The sequence below is a fragment of the Schistocerca piceifrons genome, chromosome 4, assembly GCF_021461385.2.
Source record: "Schistocerca piceifrons isolate TAMUIC-IGC-003096 chromosome 4, iqSchPice1.1, whole genome shotgun sequence".
Taxonomy (NCBI): Eukaryota; Metazoa; Arthropoda; class Insecta; order Orthoptera; family Acrididae; genus Schistocerca; species Schistocerca piceifrons.
Genome location: NC_060141.1, coordinates 6,072,888 through 6,091,921, shown reverse-complemented (window position 1 = coordinate 6,091,921; position 19,034 = coordinate 6,072,888).

The following is a 19,034-nucleotide window of genomic DNA, read 5'->3' as shown; positions in this document are numbered from 1 at the left end:
TTCGTACAGTTGTACTATCTTAGGGATAAGAAAAGGATCGAGACAGCAAAACCAAAGCAAAAACAATTTGGAAACCAGAAAATCAACGTAAAGGCCGCCCTTTTTTTTGTGTAACATGAATAAAGTAAATGACAATCCTAGTCACGGGCGGGAGTGAAAATGAAGTTATCATCTGCATCACAATCCCTGCAGCACACAGTGTCGCATCATAAATCTGGCAGACAGCCATATAATCTTCACCATTTCTGCCTTTGTGGGCGGCATATATTTATGTATTTCTCCTGCGTCGACCATGTAGGGGCCAGTTTTCTTCTCAGTGTGCTGTATGCCAATATAAGTGAACCGCGCAGTATTGTCTCTAGTCGTTCTGCTGCAGGAGTCTTCTCAGTTCTGGGACACCCCAGCTGTCGGGCGGATTGTGAAAAACACTTCCTAAAAAATTGGAAAAGTAAGTCCTGTATTTCGTATGACTCCGTATGAGCTCGTGTTGTTCTTGTAAATACATCCAATAATCCATCACGGACTTAATATCGTACGAATACAAATATTTCGTCGCATGTCCCGCGATCCAATTGACCGCAAACGTCTTTTGTTTGGGAAAAAAGGTCTTGTCCGGTAGAAAAAGTACATCCGATGTGATTTCTGTGTAGTTAGTGCGCCGAAGGAAGGCCAATATTCGACGCGTCAGCATCCAGACGTCCCTCGCTGCGCCACACACTAAACCATGTTCTTCCGTTGCTAACAGGCCACAGTTTGTGCAAAGTGGAGAATCGACCATATGAATTGTATGTAATCGACTCCTGGTCACAAGTTTACGGTTTATAAGAATGTACCACATCGATCTCGCTGCTGTTGACAGTAATGGAGTATGCACTGCACACCAAATGTTGTTCCACGTTCTCGACGGGTATTTGAATTCCATTACGTTGCGGGCATGGTGATCCATCAAGCACCTATAGATCTCCCGAGTCGTGGGTATTCTCGTCGAAGGTACTTTCAGACGAACATAACTGTAATCAACAAGAAATGAGGCAATGTGTGCAAGAGAAGGCGAAATATTGCCCACCGCAATAGGGGGTTCGTACGAAGGCGGAATAAGTACTTCTATCAGAGCTGACGTTATGGTGTGCTTTCGTTGTTGCCAATTTCGTATCATCGCTCGCATGTAAAGCGCCAGAGCTTTGTTTCGCACGTTTGTGAGGTTGAGGCCACCGTTCCGGAATTGTAGCGTTAACGTGTCATATGTGATCTTAAACAACATCCCAGTACTAACATAGTAACCAAAGGCAGCCATGAGGCGGTCTGCAATACCCTTCGGTATTGGTAGGATCTGCGCTAAATGGGGCAGTCGTGACGCTATGTGAACGTTAGTGTATGCCACACGCTGGATCATGTCAAAGGCTCTCAGTGAGTTGTTCCGTATCGCCAGACGAACATTTTGCAGAAGCCGCCGAGAACTCGCCGCCGCTGACCGCCGTAGTGAACGGGTAAATGTGATCCCCAGACATCTCAGCGATTCCACCGTCTGAAACGGTCCCGGTATGTCTTCCAGACCCCGTCCAATGTGCATAATTTTGGATTTCGTCATGTTAATGACACTGCCTGCTGCCGTCCCGTAAGAGTCTAGATATTCAACAGCCTGATGCACTTCATGACCTGATCTGACAAGAAGGATCAGGTCGTCCGCATATGCGCGACAAACGAAAGAGTTCTCATTAAGCGCTATCCCAGTAAGTGAGCGCCTCATAACACACATCAGCGGCTCAAGCGCTATCGCAAACAGCATCATGGAGAGTGGGCACCCTTGTCGGACGGAGCTGTTAATAGGAACCGAGCCCGCTTCCCGACCGTTTACAATCACCTTCGATGTAGCCCCTCGTATTAGCCTCATAATGATGGAGATGAAAACAGGTGGAATCTCCATTCGGCTCATGACTGACGCCAAGAAGTCATGGTTTATCCTGTCGAACGCACGATCGAAGTCCACAGATATCATCGCTGCTCGCATTTTACAAGTTTCCGCAAGGGCGATAACGTCACGGTATTCACTTAACGCCGAGGAGATGTTGCCTCGCACCCCTAGGCAAGCCTGATCAGGGGATATTGTCCTGGATATCGCCAGCTTGAGACGAGACGCTAGTAGCCGTGCAAAAATTTTATAATCGGTGTTTAGCATAGTGAGAGGCCGATATTGATTAACACTGCGACTCCCCGCCATCTTCGGGATGGGAAGAAGAAAGCCCGTCACAAAATCCGACGGTAGGCGCATGTTCGGACTCATCGCCTCATTGTACATCGACACCAACTGTGGCATCATCATGTCCACGAATTCTCGATAAAACTCTAGCGTAATCCCATCTGGCCCCGGTGATTTATGGGCCGCTCCTTTTGTGAGTGCCACCTTTATATCGTCTTCTGTGAGTGGCTCCATAAGCGCTGCCTTATCCGTCTCTGTCAGTGTCGTTTGCAGATGTTGCAGTATCTCTTCCCCTAACTGACGGTCCGTCGGTGTACCGGCATAGAGATGGCGGAAATGCTCTAAAAATTCATTTGCAATGTCCTGTTGTGTTGTCAGTTGACGGCCATCTAAACCGTGGAGCACTGTTACCAATGCCCGGCGGTAACGCTTATGTTCCCGCGACACATGGTGCATCGAGGTACGTTCCCCAGTGATGGTGTCAAGACATCTTGCCCGTATTGGGATGCCACCCAGTCGTCGTCGCGTGAGCGATAGGATTTGTGCCTTGACACGATGAACTTCCGCATGATGTTCTGCAGACGGCACCTGGAAGGACAGCTCACGAAGCATGGTGTAATAATAATCAAGAGTGTCTCTCTGCCATCTCGCCTTATCCCGACCATACTGTATGAGAGCTCTTCTTATTGCCGGCTTAGTGCACTCGAGCCACCATTGAAGCACGAAGGTATATGTTGGTAGACGGCGTTGACATGTGGCCCATACCTCCTCGACTCTCTGACGACATTCGGGGTCCGCCAAAAGGGACGAATTGAGCTTCCATGTCCCGCGGCTTCTCCACACGCTTTGCCTAGGGAGTGACATGGTACAAATGTAAGCCAGATGATCAGTAAATGCCGCAGGCCATCGTTCCGCGTCGACCACCTTATCCTGTAGGCCAACCGAAACATATATTCGATCGAGTCTGCTCGCCGAGTGACTAGTAAAAAAAGTATATCCCTCACGGTTCCTATGAATCATGTCCCAGGTGTCGCTTAACTCCAGATCCCGGCATAACACATGCAATTCACGACAGGTATTGTAATGTGGTGTCTGGTCTTTTTGGGCTAAAACACAATTGAAGTCACCACCTATAATGAAATGATCGAATCTGCCGGTAAATAAGGACACAATCTCTTCCGAATAATATCTCGCACGCGCCCGTCTGTTGTCTGTGCCGGAAGGGGCATAAACATTGAGAATGCGAATTCCATTAACAGTTATCGCCAGTCCTCGTGCCGAAGGTAGATAAGCCACGTCTCGGACCGGAATCCCGTCCCGGACCAATATCGCCGTTCCACTGTCGTTGTTCGAGTGCGGCGAGGTGTACGAGATATATCCATGTACTTCCTGGAACTCAGGAATGTAAATTTCCTGCACCATAAGTATATCCACATCCGACGCGTATATCATGTCCCTAAACAACTGCTGTTTCACGGGCGATCTGATGGTATTTACATTCACTGTCCCTATTCTGTATGCCTGGGGTCGAGTAGCTGTCATCTCCACATGATGTTAAAATGACAAAGTTTCACCGTGTCGATAGTCCCTTTGCACATCCGCCGAGGGTCGCCCGAGGAACGTGTCCCTGCGGCATTAGGTTTCTTGAGATGCGGACGGATGCAAGGCCCCACCAATAGAATGGTCCGCATCGGTGATGTCGTCGTCCTGCTCATACCAGCTGATACTATTGGTGTGCTCCAAATTTTCCTGTGCGGCATTGATGTGTGACATCTGTTGTTCTTTCGCAGCTGTAGACTCCACCGCCGAAGGGGTATCAGGCCCCTGAGCGGATGCGTCGTCTGAACGATATGACATCATTTCACTGTCCGAATTCATATGATCTGCGACATCCGAAGCTTGTGGTTCCATGTCAGACAGGTCCATAGTGTTAGACTCGTCTGGGCTCCCTAGAAGAGAAGGGAGCGTCTCCGCAGAGTTTAGTCGGCGCTTCTTGCGACGCTTTGGCGAGCGTTGTTTGCGGGCCCTAACCTCGGCCTCTGGTGTTGGCGCATCTTGCATCTCCTGCGTTCCCGCCGCCGCCACAATGCCCTGGGGCCGTTCCACTTCAGCTTCCATGCCTATTGTGATGCTCTCATCCTCTTTCTGCGCCACCTGTAGTGTCTGAGATTGGAGGTTGGTCGGAGCCATTCCTTCTTCAGTGGCGTCCGAAGGCGCCTCAATCAACTGCGGCGTCGGTTCGATGGTGCGCTCCGACCTCGGCGTCACCTCCCCGCGAAGTGCCGTCACGTAAGTCATCGGCAGTGACGTTGATGTAGTCGGATTCTGGAAGTCTCCGCTGGGGAGTTGCACGAGTCTCCTCTGCATACATGCTGATCGAAGATGTCCTTCACCACCACACCCGGAGCATGTCCGGGGCTGTCCATCATAGATGACAATAGCTCTACAGCCGCCGATGTTTATGTACGATGGCACATGTTTCGTAAGGGCAATTCGCACCTGTCGGACACCATTGAGCACTGGATACGTGCTAAAACTTGCCCAGCGTTCGGCCGTATGACTAATAACTCTGCCATAAGGCTGGAGTGATTCAGTGACCAATGATTCGGGTACCTCGAAAGGCAGCTCGAAGATTCGAATCGTACGCACGCCCAGGCCCGAATGAGCGACTAAAACTTCGCCAATATGACCATCGGAGTGTCGGAACTGGAATCCTCGTTTGGCGGCTTCAATGATCCTATCACATGCTGCGTCGTCAATCATCTTTACGTAAAGAGTGTTGCTCACGATTGATAAATGAATTCCAATAATCTCCGTGTAATTAAGATGCACTTCGTCCCTCAAGAAACGTTCGATTTCGAAAGCCTTCGGTCTTGCATACTCGTTACAGAACGTGAACTGTATCGTGGTTTTTCGGAAATTGTGTGCCATTGCGTTCGATTCAAACAGTAACACACGCGAGTGACGACGGTGTAAACACCGCTTCTTCCGCGACCGTTCGCAGCCGAGACGTAAACAAGTCCGAGCTGCTCCGCGGCGAAAGGCGGACTGGCTAGACCACCTGTTAAAGTGCGTAAATAAAACAGTCTCGATGGTGCTGAGCGACAAGTACAAATGTTAATCAGGGTACAGTCTAGGAGGCTGATGTCAAATGACGAATCTAATGTTCTGTTAAGTTCATTACAATTCATAAGTTTTTATTCATAACCAAACAGATTTCGCTGGTGGTGCCTTCCAAACAGTTACGTGCCGTTTTGATTACTGCTCGAGCCCCCGACAGCGATACCGAGAACGCTATAAATTGTAATAAAAGTTGTTGACTGCTGAAGAACTTAGAGTGATATTTAGCAAATCGATCAGTTCGCTAAGACACGGCCTAATCCCGACGATCTAAAGTTCACCTGACACTAGAGCGAAATGCAAGTGCCAGATGCTAAAAAATAATCAGAGCCCGAACTGGTTCAACCACAGTTAATGTCCAATGGCACTGTTTCAGAATCATTTTGCAGCAAAGTCCCATCTGCTTGCAGAAACAATCACCAAAAGAGACAATGCGTGAAAAACACATCTCGCTACTATGTTCCACACTGAAAATATCCTAAGTCCGGATTCGTCGTGAAAAATTCCGTTTGCGCGCATACGCGAAATTCGACCAAGTTCGACACTTCTGGAACCGCAAAAACTATCACCAAAGTGTCGCCACGAGTAACACAGGTCCTGCGTCGGCAAAGCCTCTGTCCTGGAGATTTGCGTCAGTTCTGCTTAAATAACCCCGATCCGAAATTCCCCGAGCTACGTCACGTTTACGAGTAGTGCACACTTCGTACTTGCACTCAGAGGCTGAGGTCGGCGTCCAATGAAAGACCCAACAGAGTTGCAAAGAGGGCAGATTGTGGAGGCCCGATTAGCTGGAGCCTCAGTAACCGAGACAGCCAACGTTTCAAGAGCAACTGTTTCAACAGTTATGACAGCCTACACAAAACATGGAAGGACATCACGTAGCAGTGGGTGCAAATCAAAACTAAATGACAGAGATCGTCGTACACTAAAAAATTGCGTCAAAACAGCACAAAACTAGGACAGCTGAAGTGACTTCAGAGCTCAATAGCCATCTTCTAGACCCTGTATCTATCAGCACTGTCAGCCGAGAATTCCATGAAGCGAATATTCGTGGACGAGCTGCTATACCGAAACCATTAGTGGTGACAACCAACCCGAAGAAGCGTAAAACATGATGTCAGGAGCTTAAATCTTGGACGGCCGATCAGTGGAAACACGTCGTACGGTCCGACGAGTCAACGTTTTTGTTATTTCCAACATCGGGCCGGGTTAACGTCTGGAGAATGCCAAAAGAAGCCAACAATCCAGATTGCTTGATTCCAACGGTTAAGTATGGAGGTGGATATGTCATGGTGTGAGCAGCCATATGATGGTATTCTGCTGGCCCCATCATTGCTCTCAAAGGCCATGTTACAGCCAACGATTATGTGAATACTTTAGGTGGTGAGGTACACCCCGTGATTCAAATGTTGTTCCCAATAATGATGCCACTTTTCAGGATGACAATGCACCCACTCACACAGTCGGGACAGTACAATTGTGATAAGAAGAGCATGAAAATGAACTACAGCGTCTTCCCTGGCCGCCACAGTCCCCGCACTTGAACATTATCGAGGCCTTGTGGGCACACTTCGGAGCAGATTTCCGCCTCCCTCGTCACTGTAGGAGTCAGAAGAGATTCTGATCGAAGAGTGGTATAACATTCCTCTGGAGACTATACAATCATTATACGCTAGTATTCCACGAAGAATCATAGCTATTACGGGCAAGTGTGAGTTCAACCCCTTATTAATAAAAGCGTTCCCAGGTAAGTACAGGTGTTCACATTATTTTGCGTGTCATCTGTATGTCACTTGTTGCGTTTCAACGAGATCTTTAAAATGAGTACTCGATCTATTGTATACTCGCATTGGTTCAAAAGTTATAAGTTCTTCAGGAAAATTGCACATATCGCAGATTTGTCCTTTTAATATCTTTAGTTATAAATTTCGTATAAATCTATCAGCATCTCGGCTGATTCTTCTCAAGCTTTTCTTTCGTTTGCCATATCCTACTTTGTCGGAGTAATTTGCGATTACGTGTAATCACCGCAAACGTGGATAAAGCGTTTTCTTAAAGCAGTGCAATGGAACGGGGTAAACGTTTGTGACGTCACGTAACCGCCGGCCGTTTGGAACCGACAGGTCCACCTGGAACAGTCTGCCTTTGACCAACGGCGATCAAACTTCTCTCTCCAAATGACGACAAACGACTGTCGCGCCTCAAGTGGAATGCACACAACAGGGCGTCAGGCTTTGGTGGTCTCTGCAGTAACTGATTTGTGACAGCTCTTTGCGCCACTGCAGTGCCATCTGCGGCTCAGATTGTTGCTGCAGATGCGGTACGATGCGCCAGAGCCACACGCTGACCTCGATGGTCTTCCCTCGTCTGGAGCCAGGTCTTCTTCCGACCGCACATTCGCGCGACCACTGCTGCCAGCAGTCATCCACGGGGGCTACCTTCCTGCCAGGTTTTTCTGCAGAATCACAGAGGAACATCCAGCTTCTCGCAGCCCCATTACTCGACATCGTTCAGATTCAGTGAGGCGTTAATGATGGCGTCTTTGTCACCTTAAAGGCGTTCTTGACTAATCTTGTAACCTCCCCCTTCCCAGTTGGCCTACTGGACTGCGATGAAACTGACCGTGATCGCATATGCCCGATGAAATTTATCGAAGGAGAATAACGCCGGATAGTTGAAGGAAAGTGTACAACAGACTCTTCTGATGGAAGAATCTATCCTAAATTCATGCTAAATACTGATGATAATTTTGAAATGGGTGGAATATAGTGCAATCGCTCACTAACCGCACAGGGCGGCAAAAAGATATCATGTAATATATACTACAAAAATCACTGATAACACAAAGAAAACACTGATTAGCTAAAAAGAAGGGATAATTAAACCGTCTACAGCCCACTAGGGCAATGAGTCTCCAGTACCTGGAGAAAGGTAGTGGCAAAGAAATATAGACAAATAATAACTGGCGTGGCAACAGAAGGTTGTCACTCTTTTCCACAGCACAAAAGTTCACGAGGAAATAAATGAATCAGAAAGCACGGAGTTTGCAGTTACTTTTTCTGAAATACTAAATTTTGAAAGTAAGGTTAAATGAAATTACTCGTTAGATAAATGACTGGCTTAACTTGAACTTTGTTATGTAAAAAAAAAATAACTTTCATTAACATTAGTGTAACGTGATGCAAAATTTAGAAAAAGGCGAGCAATTTACTCTTGATTATTGAAAGATTGAACTGAATTTACTTTAACCAAATGAGCAACTGAGTTCTTTTAAAATAACAACAATAAAATAGATACCAAACCAGCAGAAGTCGCTCGCTGAGTTAAATACAGAATAAATGAAGTAGCGTACTCTTCGTTTGTGCTGTACCTTTAGTTATTAGTTTTGGCAGTGAAATTTTACTTTACTTTAAGTAGCCTCTGTCATGTAATACAACAGTGAACGGTTACTGAGGCAGAAAATGTAGTCTGAAGCTGGTCATCAGGAAACACACAACTGGCAGTAAATAGTTAATCACTTTTCATATTCTTAAGACACTCGGTGATTACATGGAAACCAAAAGGGACCCTGCTCGGTAATAATGTATGTGGACAATGATAACACAGGTGGGCTACGAGTTCTAACTAGTGCAGGATAGTATTCAGGTTAACAGTCTTACGATGTTGTAGCTGTGCGGATGATAAAGAATGTAGCCGACGACAATGCTGAGCTGCCGTTGTTGCTGCTGCTGCTGCTGTTCGAAGATCTCAGAGTCGTCTCCACAGCCACGGAGAATTACGGGACAGGCAACAGCTAGAACTGCAGCTTCGTCCGCCTGTCCACTCCTACCGAGGTCTCAGTACTCGCGGGTTAACCAATCAGGCGCGCCTACGTTGTGGCGAGCATAGCCGCACACCGCGCCTGCGGCAGCGCCCAGCAAACACTTCCGTGCTTTCTCATCACTCAGGCGGGACACAGACTCTCCATTAGCAAAGATACACAATGGCACAGCTACTACCATTTCGTCGTTTGAAATCGATACGTTTCAGTAAAGTTCCCCTGGCTCTTTACCAGCAATTTACAATATTTTCATTATAATTACACTAAATTACGTACAGACAGAAACAAATACACTATTACATCAATTAATTATTAAATATAGTTTCTGCAAAACAGCTTACAGCTTCAAAATCAGAAGTACAGTACAAGTTATCAACGGATATTATACGGCAAAACTTTTGGATAGTGCAGAAGGTATTTTATCAGCGGTTCCCTGTTACAAACTCATCACATCCACTCTTAAAGGTAGCTGACGCTCACGACCGTTACAGCGTGTATTTAAAGCAAACACAATTTTCATCCTCATAGTGCCGGTACTGGCGCCAATCTTATGCGCTTGCGCGAAATTTAAAAAGACGTCATCTCTCAAAGTCGAAACACGCCTACTAACTTTCATTTATGTCGAACAACTCCTTCTTGGTGTTGCGATATCTTCTTCCGTGAGTGTAATTTAGATCGACGAGACAGCAACCGCCATTTTCTCGTAGGTCAGCAACATCAGCGCTGCGTGTCTCAGTGTTTGCAACACCGCGTCCATTACCGTTCCGTGATGTGTGAAAACAGAATCTTAACGATCTGTTGCGTAAACGTGAACACAGTCAGGAGAACTTTGTTTGCACTCTACAAGAAAAATAGTTAGCACAATCTCGTAAACTATCAATTACATATGCAGTATAGAAATTCTTCTCGCGTTTAGAACTTCCAGCCGTACGATGTACGTGGAACAGTGTAAACGCCAGAGCGTTCTCTTCCTTCTGCTTTTAACTCTCATTTGGTCATTACGGAAATAATTTTTGCTAGATACATTCGGGAGAGTTGTAAAAGGACCGACAGTGATCTTACTTCAAGAGACGGCATTAAAGATAGGACCGTAAGAGACACGTAAAAGAATACGACGTTTATCTTAGCTTCAGGCGTCATTCAGAAGTACCTTTTGTCACTGACTGTATAGCTAACTGTTGTGAATTGGCAGGAGCCAATTCACGGAGTTTGGAGGAAGCCGAAAGGCACGCGTTTAAGCTCACGCAGACTGGCGTGAGGTCTGGAACAAGGTAAAGTAATTATAGTAGCCAAAAATAGTACATAGCTTCTGGATTACTTAACTGTAATCCATAATTGGAGAACATCGCTCTTGACGGTACATGCTTTTACAATCTCAATATTAACTGGTAATGGCGCCTTGCTATGTCGTAGCAAATGACGTAGCTGAAGGCTATGCTAACTATCGTCTCGGCAAATGAGAGCGTAATTTGTCAGTCAACCATTCCTAGCAACGTCGGCTGTACAACTGGGGCGAGTGCAAGGACGTCTCTCTAGACCTGCCGTGTGGCGGCGCTCGGTCTGCAATCACTGACAGTGGCGACACGCGGGTCCGACGTATACTAATGGACCGCGGCCGATTTAAAGGCTACCACCTAGCAAGTGTGGTGTCTGGCGGTGACACCACATTCCTCCCCCGCAAATCGGCGTACGGTTGTGTTATAAAGCTTCCGCCCGCCGTGGGGAGGACCCCATGTTGACGTATGCGACGAGGTGGGGAGCCTAACAACAGGCGAGGCTGTGCCACCCGCACCCTGCCATTCGGACCGCGGGGAGATAGGAAGCGCCTGAAAACCTGCTTCTAGGTGCACGCCAACATGCGATGTATGCGCCCGCAGAGAGACAGGAGGGGCCGAAAGGTCGACCTCCATCGGGGCGGGGCACCCGACGGGCGAAGACGCCATGTGGTCCGGAGCGGGCAAGAGTTCCATGTCGGAGGACAGCTGGTCACGGGAAGCGATCGGCGGCGCGTGACCCAGGGAGGCGCCCGGTGGTTGCAGCGACGCGTCCACTGCGGGCGTCGCCGGCGGGAGAACAGGCGGCGTCGCGTCGCCATGGGGCAAAATGGAAGGCAGCGTCGGTAACACCTGGGGCTGAGGCGAGCCAGTAGATGGGTCCCCAGTTCGCTGACCGGACGGCACCGTCGCTGAAAGCAGACGGGGAGCGGCAGAACCCGTGCGACGACAGAGGCGCAGCTGATTGAGATGCCGATGCACCTCACCAGAGGCCTCCAAAACCAAATACATAGCGCGGCCGAGGCAGCGAAGAATGCGCCCTGCGAGCCAACGCCGTGAACCTCGATAGTTGCGATAGTAGACAACGTCGCCTGGGGAAAAAGCAGGTGTCTGCCGCTGCACAGGAACCTGATGCGGCGGGTGCAGCAAAGACATCAAGGTTCGATGAGGACGACCGTGGAGCAACTCAGCCGGCGAGCGACCATCTCGGGGCTGAGGGCGATACGACGACAAAAAGAGCAATAACGCGTCCTCCCGAGAATGAGACTCTTTCAGCTTCAACATCTGTGACTTGAAAGTCCTGACCAAACGTTCAGTGGCACCGTTTGACTGAGGCGAAAACGGCGCGGATGTCAGATGTTGAATACCATTGGCCTTGCAGAATGACTGAAATTCTGCGGACATGAATTGTGGGCCACTGTCAGAAACTATAGTCTGTGGAAGACCTTCAATGCAAAAGATAGCGGATAACGCTTGGATGGTGGCAGATGACGTCGTGGAAGACATCCGGACAACAAAAGGAAAATTACTGAATGAATCTACCACAACCAACCATCGAGCATTCCAAAATGGACCAGCAAAATCGATGTGTAAGCGTTGCCAAGGGGAAGTGGCTTTCGGCCATGCAAAGAATTTCCGAGGTGGTGTGGATTGTTGTTCGGCACGCGCCATGCAAGAAGAGCACATATTCGTAATCGCTGCATCGATTCCGAAGCAAGTACAGTGCTGACGAGCAAGTTGTTTCGTTCTCACTATACCCCAATGTCCTTGGTGGAGAAGCCGTAAGACAGAGGACTGTAACGAACGTGGGACCACGACCCTGGACTGATCATTATCAGTACGCAACAGCAAAACACCACGTCGAACAAAAAGTCTCTCCTTGTGAGCAAAAAATCGGCGAATCAACGGGTCCCCGATCCGTGACTTTGACAAGGGCCATTGCATAGCAACAAACGCAGAACGGTAGCAAGGACAGGGTCAGCAGCTGTGGCTGTAGCTATTCGACGAAAATCAATCGGAAACGATTCGACCACGTCATCGGTTTCCGCATCAATGAACATGCAAGCAAGTTCGGAGGAATCGAATGCTCTATCCTCAGCAACAGGCAAACGGGACAACGCATCGGCGTTTCCGTGCTTAGCAGTGGACCGATACAAGATATCGTAGCGGTACTGCGAGAGGAAAATAGTCCAGCGAATCAATTTCTGCGCTGTACGTGGAGGTACAGGCTTGTGCGGATGAAAAAGCGAGTCAAAGGTTTGTGGTCTGTGATGATGGTAAGGTGACGACCATACAAGAAATTATGAAACTTAGTAACACCAAATAAGAGAGCCAAAGCTTCTTTCTCTATCTGTGAATAATTTCTTTGCGCAGACGAGAGCAATTTGGACGCAAAGGCAATAGGGCGATCATGCGATCCATCTTTGTGCGCAAGCACAGCACCGATCCCGAAATCCGATGCATCTACCATCAACAAAAGGGGTTTCTGGGGATCGAATGGCGTAAGGCAAGTAGTGGAAAGCAACGCCGATTTCAACTGGCGAAAGGCGCGTTCGCATTCCGTCGTCCAGACGAACGGAACACCTTTACTGCGTAAGCGATGAAGCGGAGCTGAAATGGAAGAGGCGTGGCGCCCATATTTATGGTAGTAATTGATTTTTCCCAGCACACTCTGTAGCTGCTTCAAATTCTGCGGGGAAGGCAAGTCCTGTATGGCACGGAGGTGCTCTGGACTCGGATGTATGCCTTGGGCATTGATTACTTGTCCCAGGTAGGGTAAGTCCCGAGCAAAAGACACACATTTGCCCTTCCGCAAGCGAAGACCATTTTGTCGCAAGACCTGAAATAATGTTCTGAAATTGGCTAAATGTTCTTCTTCTGTCTTTCCGGAGATCACAATATCGTCCAGATAGTTTGCTGCAGTAGAGACCGACGCACAAACAGTTTGCAGTTATTGCTGAAACAATGCAGGGGCGGATGCACACCCGAATGGCAATCGTTTGAAGTGATACAAACCAAGATGCGTGTTAACCACCAAAACGTGCTGAGATTCTGCGTCCACCGGTATTTGCAAGTACGCATCTGCTAGGTCCAACTTCGAAAAATATTTACCCGGGCACAGTTTGTCAAAAAGATCTTCCGGGCAGGGTAAAGGAAAAGTTGCAGTCACTAGTTGGGGATTCACTGTTGCCTTGAAGTCCACACAAAGTCTCAATTTTCCGGAAGCCTTTTGAAAAATTACTAAGGGTGATGCCCAGAGAGAAGCCTGCGCACGTTCAATCACACCTTGTGATTCCAAATCGTTTAATGTTCTTGCGACCTCATCACGCAATGCGTGGGGAACATTGCGCGCTCTGAAAAATTTCGGTTGCGCGTTTACTTTCAGTTCCAAGTGTGCTTGATAGTTCTTAGCGCAACCAAGGCCCGGTGCAAAAATGTCTGCAAATTCTTCACATAGACGAGAAACACTGTCTGAAGACACAGTCTGGTTCACTGATAGGACCTGATTGACTATAGAGAAGTTAAACAACTGAAATAAATCGAAACCAAACAAGTTCACTGCAGAAGAAGAACGAAGAACGTAAAATGACACAAGTTTTGTTTGTCCCCTGTATGTTGCAAGAAGGTTGCACTGTCCTAACACAGGGAGATGCTGTCCTGAATATGTAGTTAGCTGAACATTTGCGGCACGCAACGGAGGTTTGCCCAGTTGTTTGTACATGTCGTGATTGATCAAGGAAACTGCAGCTCCGGTATCGAGCTGGAATGGTACCACGTTGCCATTTATGACCAAATCTACAAAAAGTTTATTGTCCTGTTGACAAGAGCGACTGTCTCGTGCAACGTGAACTGACACTGGTACAGAATCACTTGCGACTTGACGCGATTTCCGGCGATGTCGACGCACACTATTTGTGGGACGAACACAGTCACCATTAGAGAGAGTGGCACTGGGCGGAGTGAAATGAACGGCATGAATTTCCATGGGCGAAGGTTCACGAGCCGGAGTATTCTTGGTTCGATTCCGGAGCGAAGCAAAGGGCCTGGAATGGTTGTGAGTGTCCGTTATGAGCTTTTTCTGGCAAACACTCTGAACATGTCCTTTTTTATGACAGAAAAAGCAAATAGCTTGGCGTGACGGGCAATTCTCACGCGAATGTCTAGTAGCACACCGCGGGCATGATTTTAGCACTGCATTTGCTTTCTTGCACAGCACAGGTGGCGGAGAGCTTGACGGCAGCTGCGCGGATGGGCGCGAGGGCTGTTTACTGTTTCGTGCAGCTTGCCCGGCGGGCCGGTTAATGTGACACACGGCTGGTGAAGTTTCAGATGATTCCTGAGTAAAGTCAAGTGTGTCCTGCCGATCCAATATGTCCATCACTTGTTGAAGGGAGGGATTGACTAGTTTCAAAATCTGTTCTCTTATACGAACATCAGAAACGTTGTGTGCAATTACATCACGTACCATAGTATCTGAATAAGGGAATCCACATTCACACTCAAAAGCACAATCCCTAGTAAGGCCTTGCAAGGTTGCAACCCACTCCCGATTAGTTTGACCGGCCGTATGTTTTGTACGAAAGAAGGTATACCTTTTTGCAACGACATTGACTGATTCTTTGAAATATGCGTCTAATGCAGACAAAATTTCGTCGTAGGACAGAGTTGCTACGTCACGTCGGGGAAATAATTTCACTATTACACGGTACGTCTGGACGCCTACGGCGGAAAGGAGAAAAGGCTGCCGCTCATTACCTTGAATTCTGTAGGCGGTGAGACGGAATCCAAATTGGCGTGACCACTCCGTCCAGCTTTCCAGTGCCGCATCAAAAGGACGAAAAGGTGGTGCAACAGCATGGTGTGGCTGCGGTAGCGGTGGAGCGGCGGTGGCGCATCGTTTTGCATTACACATTGACCCTGGATGAGCTGTCCAAGGGCATCCAGTAAGGCCTGCGTCTGCTGATTCTGTAAGCGATAAAATTCGGATAGTACATCTCGAGATGGTGGCGAAGCCATGACAAGTAAATCAGGGTATCAATTGGTACAAACGCGATTTAGCTCGTCGCCAATGTTGTGAATTGGCAGGAGCCAATTCACGGAGTTTGGAGGAAGCCGAAAGGCACGCGTTTAAGCTCACGCAGACTGGCGTGAGGTCTGGAACAAGGTAAAGTAATTATAGTAGCCAAAAATAGTACATAGCTTCTGGAATACTTAACTGTAATCCATAATTGGTGAACATCGCTCTTGACGGTACTTGTTTTACAATCTCAATATTAACTGGTAATGGCGCCTTGCTAGGTCGTAGCAAATGACGTAGCTGAAGGCTATGCTAACTATCGTCTCGGCAAATGAGAGCGTAATTTGTCAGCCAACCATTCCTAGCAACGTCAGCTGTACAACTGGGGCGAGTGCTAGGACGTCTCTCTAGACCTTCCGTGTGGCGGCGCTCGGTCTGCAATCACTGACAGTGGCGACACGCGGGTCCGACGTATACTAATGGACCGCGGCCGATTTAAAGGCTACCACCTAGCAAGTGTGGTGTCTGGCGGTGACACCACACTAACCCTACTTAAGCTTTACTCGTTCACATGCAACCGACATTTTAGTAGTCGGCATTCTGTCATTCTTTGGGTCTGAATATCCCAGACAAAACCAAACAGCCAGTACCCGACAGCATGCACATCGGCTCACATGCTATCTACATCTTCATCTACATTCATACTCCGCAAGCCACCTGACGGTGTGTGGTGGAGGGTACCTTGAGTACCTCTATCGGTTTTCCCTTCTATTCTAGTCTCGTATTGTTCGTGGAAAGAAAGATTGTCAGTATGCCTCTGTGTGGGCTCAAATATCTCTGATTTTATCCTCATGGTCTCCTCGGAAGATATACGTAGGAATATATACTGCTTGACTCCTCGGTGAAGGTATGTTCCCGAAACTTTAACAAAAGACCACACCGAGCTACTGAGCGTCTATCTTGCAGAGTCTTCCACTGGAGTTTATCTATCATCTCCGTAACGCTTTCGCGATTACTAAATGATCCTGTAGCGAAGCGCGCTGGTCTCCGTTGGATCTTCTCTATCTCTTCTATCAATCCTATCTGGTACGGATCCCATATTGATGAACAATATTCAAGCAGTGGGCGAACAAGTACACTGTAACTTACTTCTTTTGTTTTCGGATTGCATTTCCTTAGGATTCTTCCAATGAATCTCAGTCTGGCAAATGCTTTACCGACGATCAACTTTATGTCATCATTCCATTTTAAATCACTCCTAATGCCTACTCCTAGATAATTTATGGAATTAACTGCTTCCAGTTGCTGACCTGCTATATCGTAGGTAAATCATAAAGGATCTTTCTTTCTATGTATTCACAGCACGTTACACTTGTCTACATTGAGATTCAATTGCCATTCCATGCACCATGCGTCAATTCACTGCAGATCCTCCTGTGTTTCAGTACAATTTTCCATTGTTACAACCTCTCGATATACCACAGCATCATCGGCAAAAGGCCTCAGTGAACTACGATGTCATCCACAAGGTAATTTATGTATATTGTGAATAGCAACGGTCCTACGACACTCCCCTGCGGCACACCTGAAATCACTCTTTCTTCGGAAGACTTCTCTCCATTGAGAATGACACGCTGCGTTCTGTTATCTAAGATCTCTTCAATCCAATCACACAATTGGTCTGATTGTCCATATGCTCGTACTTTGTTCATTAGACGACTGTGGGGAACAGTATCGAACGCCTTGAGGAAGTGAAGAAACAAGGCATCTACCTGGGAATCCGTGTCTATGGCCCTCTGAGTCTCGTGGACGAATAGCGCGAGCTGGGTTTCACACGATCGTCTTTTTCGAAACCCGTGCTAATTCTTACAGAGTTGATTTCTAGCCTCCAGAAAGTCATTATACTCGAACACAATAAATGTTCCAAAATTCTACAATTGATCGACGTTAGAGACATAGGTCTATAGTTCTGCACATCTGTTCGACGTCCCTTCTTGAAAACGAGGATGACCTGTGCCCTTTTCCAATCATTTGGAACGCTACCCTCTTCTAGAGACCTACGATACACAGCTGCAAGAAGGGGGGCAATTACCTTCGCGTACTCTGTGTAAAATCGAACTGGTATCCCGTCAGATCGCCGGCAGGGGTGGCCGAGCGGTTCTAGGCGCTACAGTCTGGAACCGTGCGACCGCTGCCTCGGGTATGGATGTGTGTGATGTACTTAGGTTAGTTAGGTTTAAGTAGTTCTAAGTTCTACGTTACTGATGACCTCAACAGTTACGTCCCATAGTGCTCAGAGCAATTTGAACCATTTGATCCCATCAGGTCCAGCGGCCTTTCCTCTTTTGAGCGATTTTAATTGTTTTTCTATCCCTCTGTCATCTATTTCGATATCTTCGAATTTGTCATCTGTGCTACAATCTAGAGAAGGAACTACAGTGCAGTCTTCCTCTGTGAAACAACTTTGGAAAAATAAATTTAGTATCTTGGCCTTTAGTCTGTCATCCTCTGTTTCAGTACGATTTTGGTCACAGAATGTCCGGACATTTTGTTTTGATCCACCTACCGCTTTGACATAAGACCAAAATTGCTTAGGAGTTTCTGCCAAGTCAGTACATAGAACTTTACTTTCGAATTCATTGAACGCCTCTCGCATAGCCCTCCTCACACTACATTTCGCTTCGCGTAATTTTTGTTTGTCTGCAAGGCTTTGGCTATGTTTATGTTTGCTACGAAGTTCCCTTTGCTTCCGCAGCAGTTTTCTAACTCGGTTGTTGTACCACGGTGGCTCTTTTACATCCCTTACGATCTTGCTTGGCACATACTCATCTAATGCGTATTGTACGATGGTTTTGAACTTTGTCCACTGATCCTCAACACTATCTGTACTTGAGGCGAAACTTTTGTGTTGAGTCGTCAGGTACTCTGACATCTGCTTTTTGTCACTTTTTCTAAATAGGAAAATCTTCCTATTAAAAATATTTCTATTTACGGCTGAAATCATAGATGCAGTAACCGCTTTATGATCGCTGATACCCTGTTATGCGTTAACTGTTTCAAATAGTTCGGGTCTGTTTGTCACCAGAAGTTCTAATATGTTATTGCCACGAGTCGGTTCTCTGTTTAACTGCTTAAGGTAGTTTTCAGATAATGCACTTAAAAAAATGTCATTGGATTCTTTGTCGCTGCCACCCGTTTATAAACGTTTGAGTCTCCGAGTCTATATCTGGCAAATTAAAATCTCCACCCAGAACTATAACATGGTCGGGAAACCTACTCGAATTTTTTTTCAAATTTTCCTTCAGGTGCTCTGCCACAACATCTGCTGAGCCAGGGGCCCTATAGAGACATCCAGTTATGATGTTTGAGCTTGCTTTAATCGTGACCTTCACTAAAATTATTTCACATTGCTGATCGCTGTCAATTTCCTTCGATACTATTGCACTTTTTATCGCTATAAACACGCCTCCCCCTTCACTGTCCAGCCTGTCTCTGCGGTATACATTCCAATCTGAGTTTAGGATTTCATTACTGTTTACGTCTGGTTTCAGCCAACTATCTGTCCCTAGTACTATATGGGCGTTGTGACGTTTATTAATGAGAGCA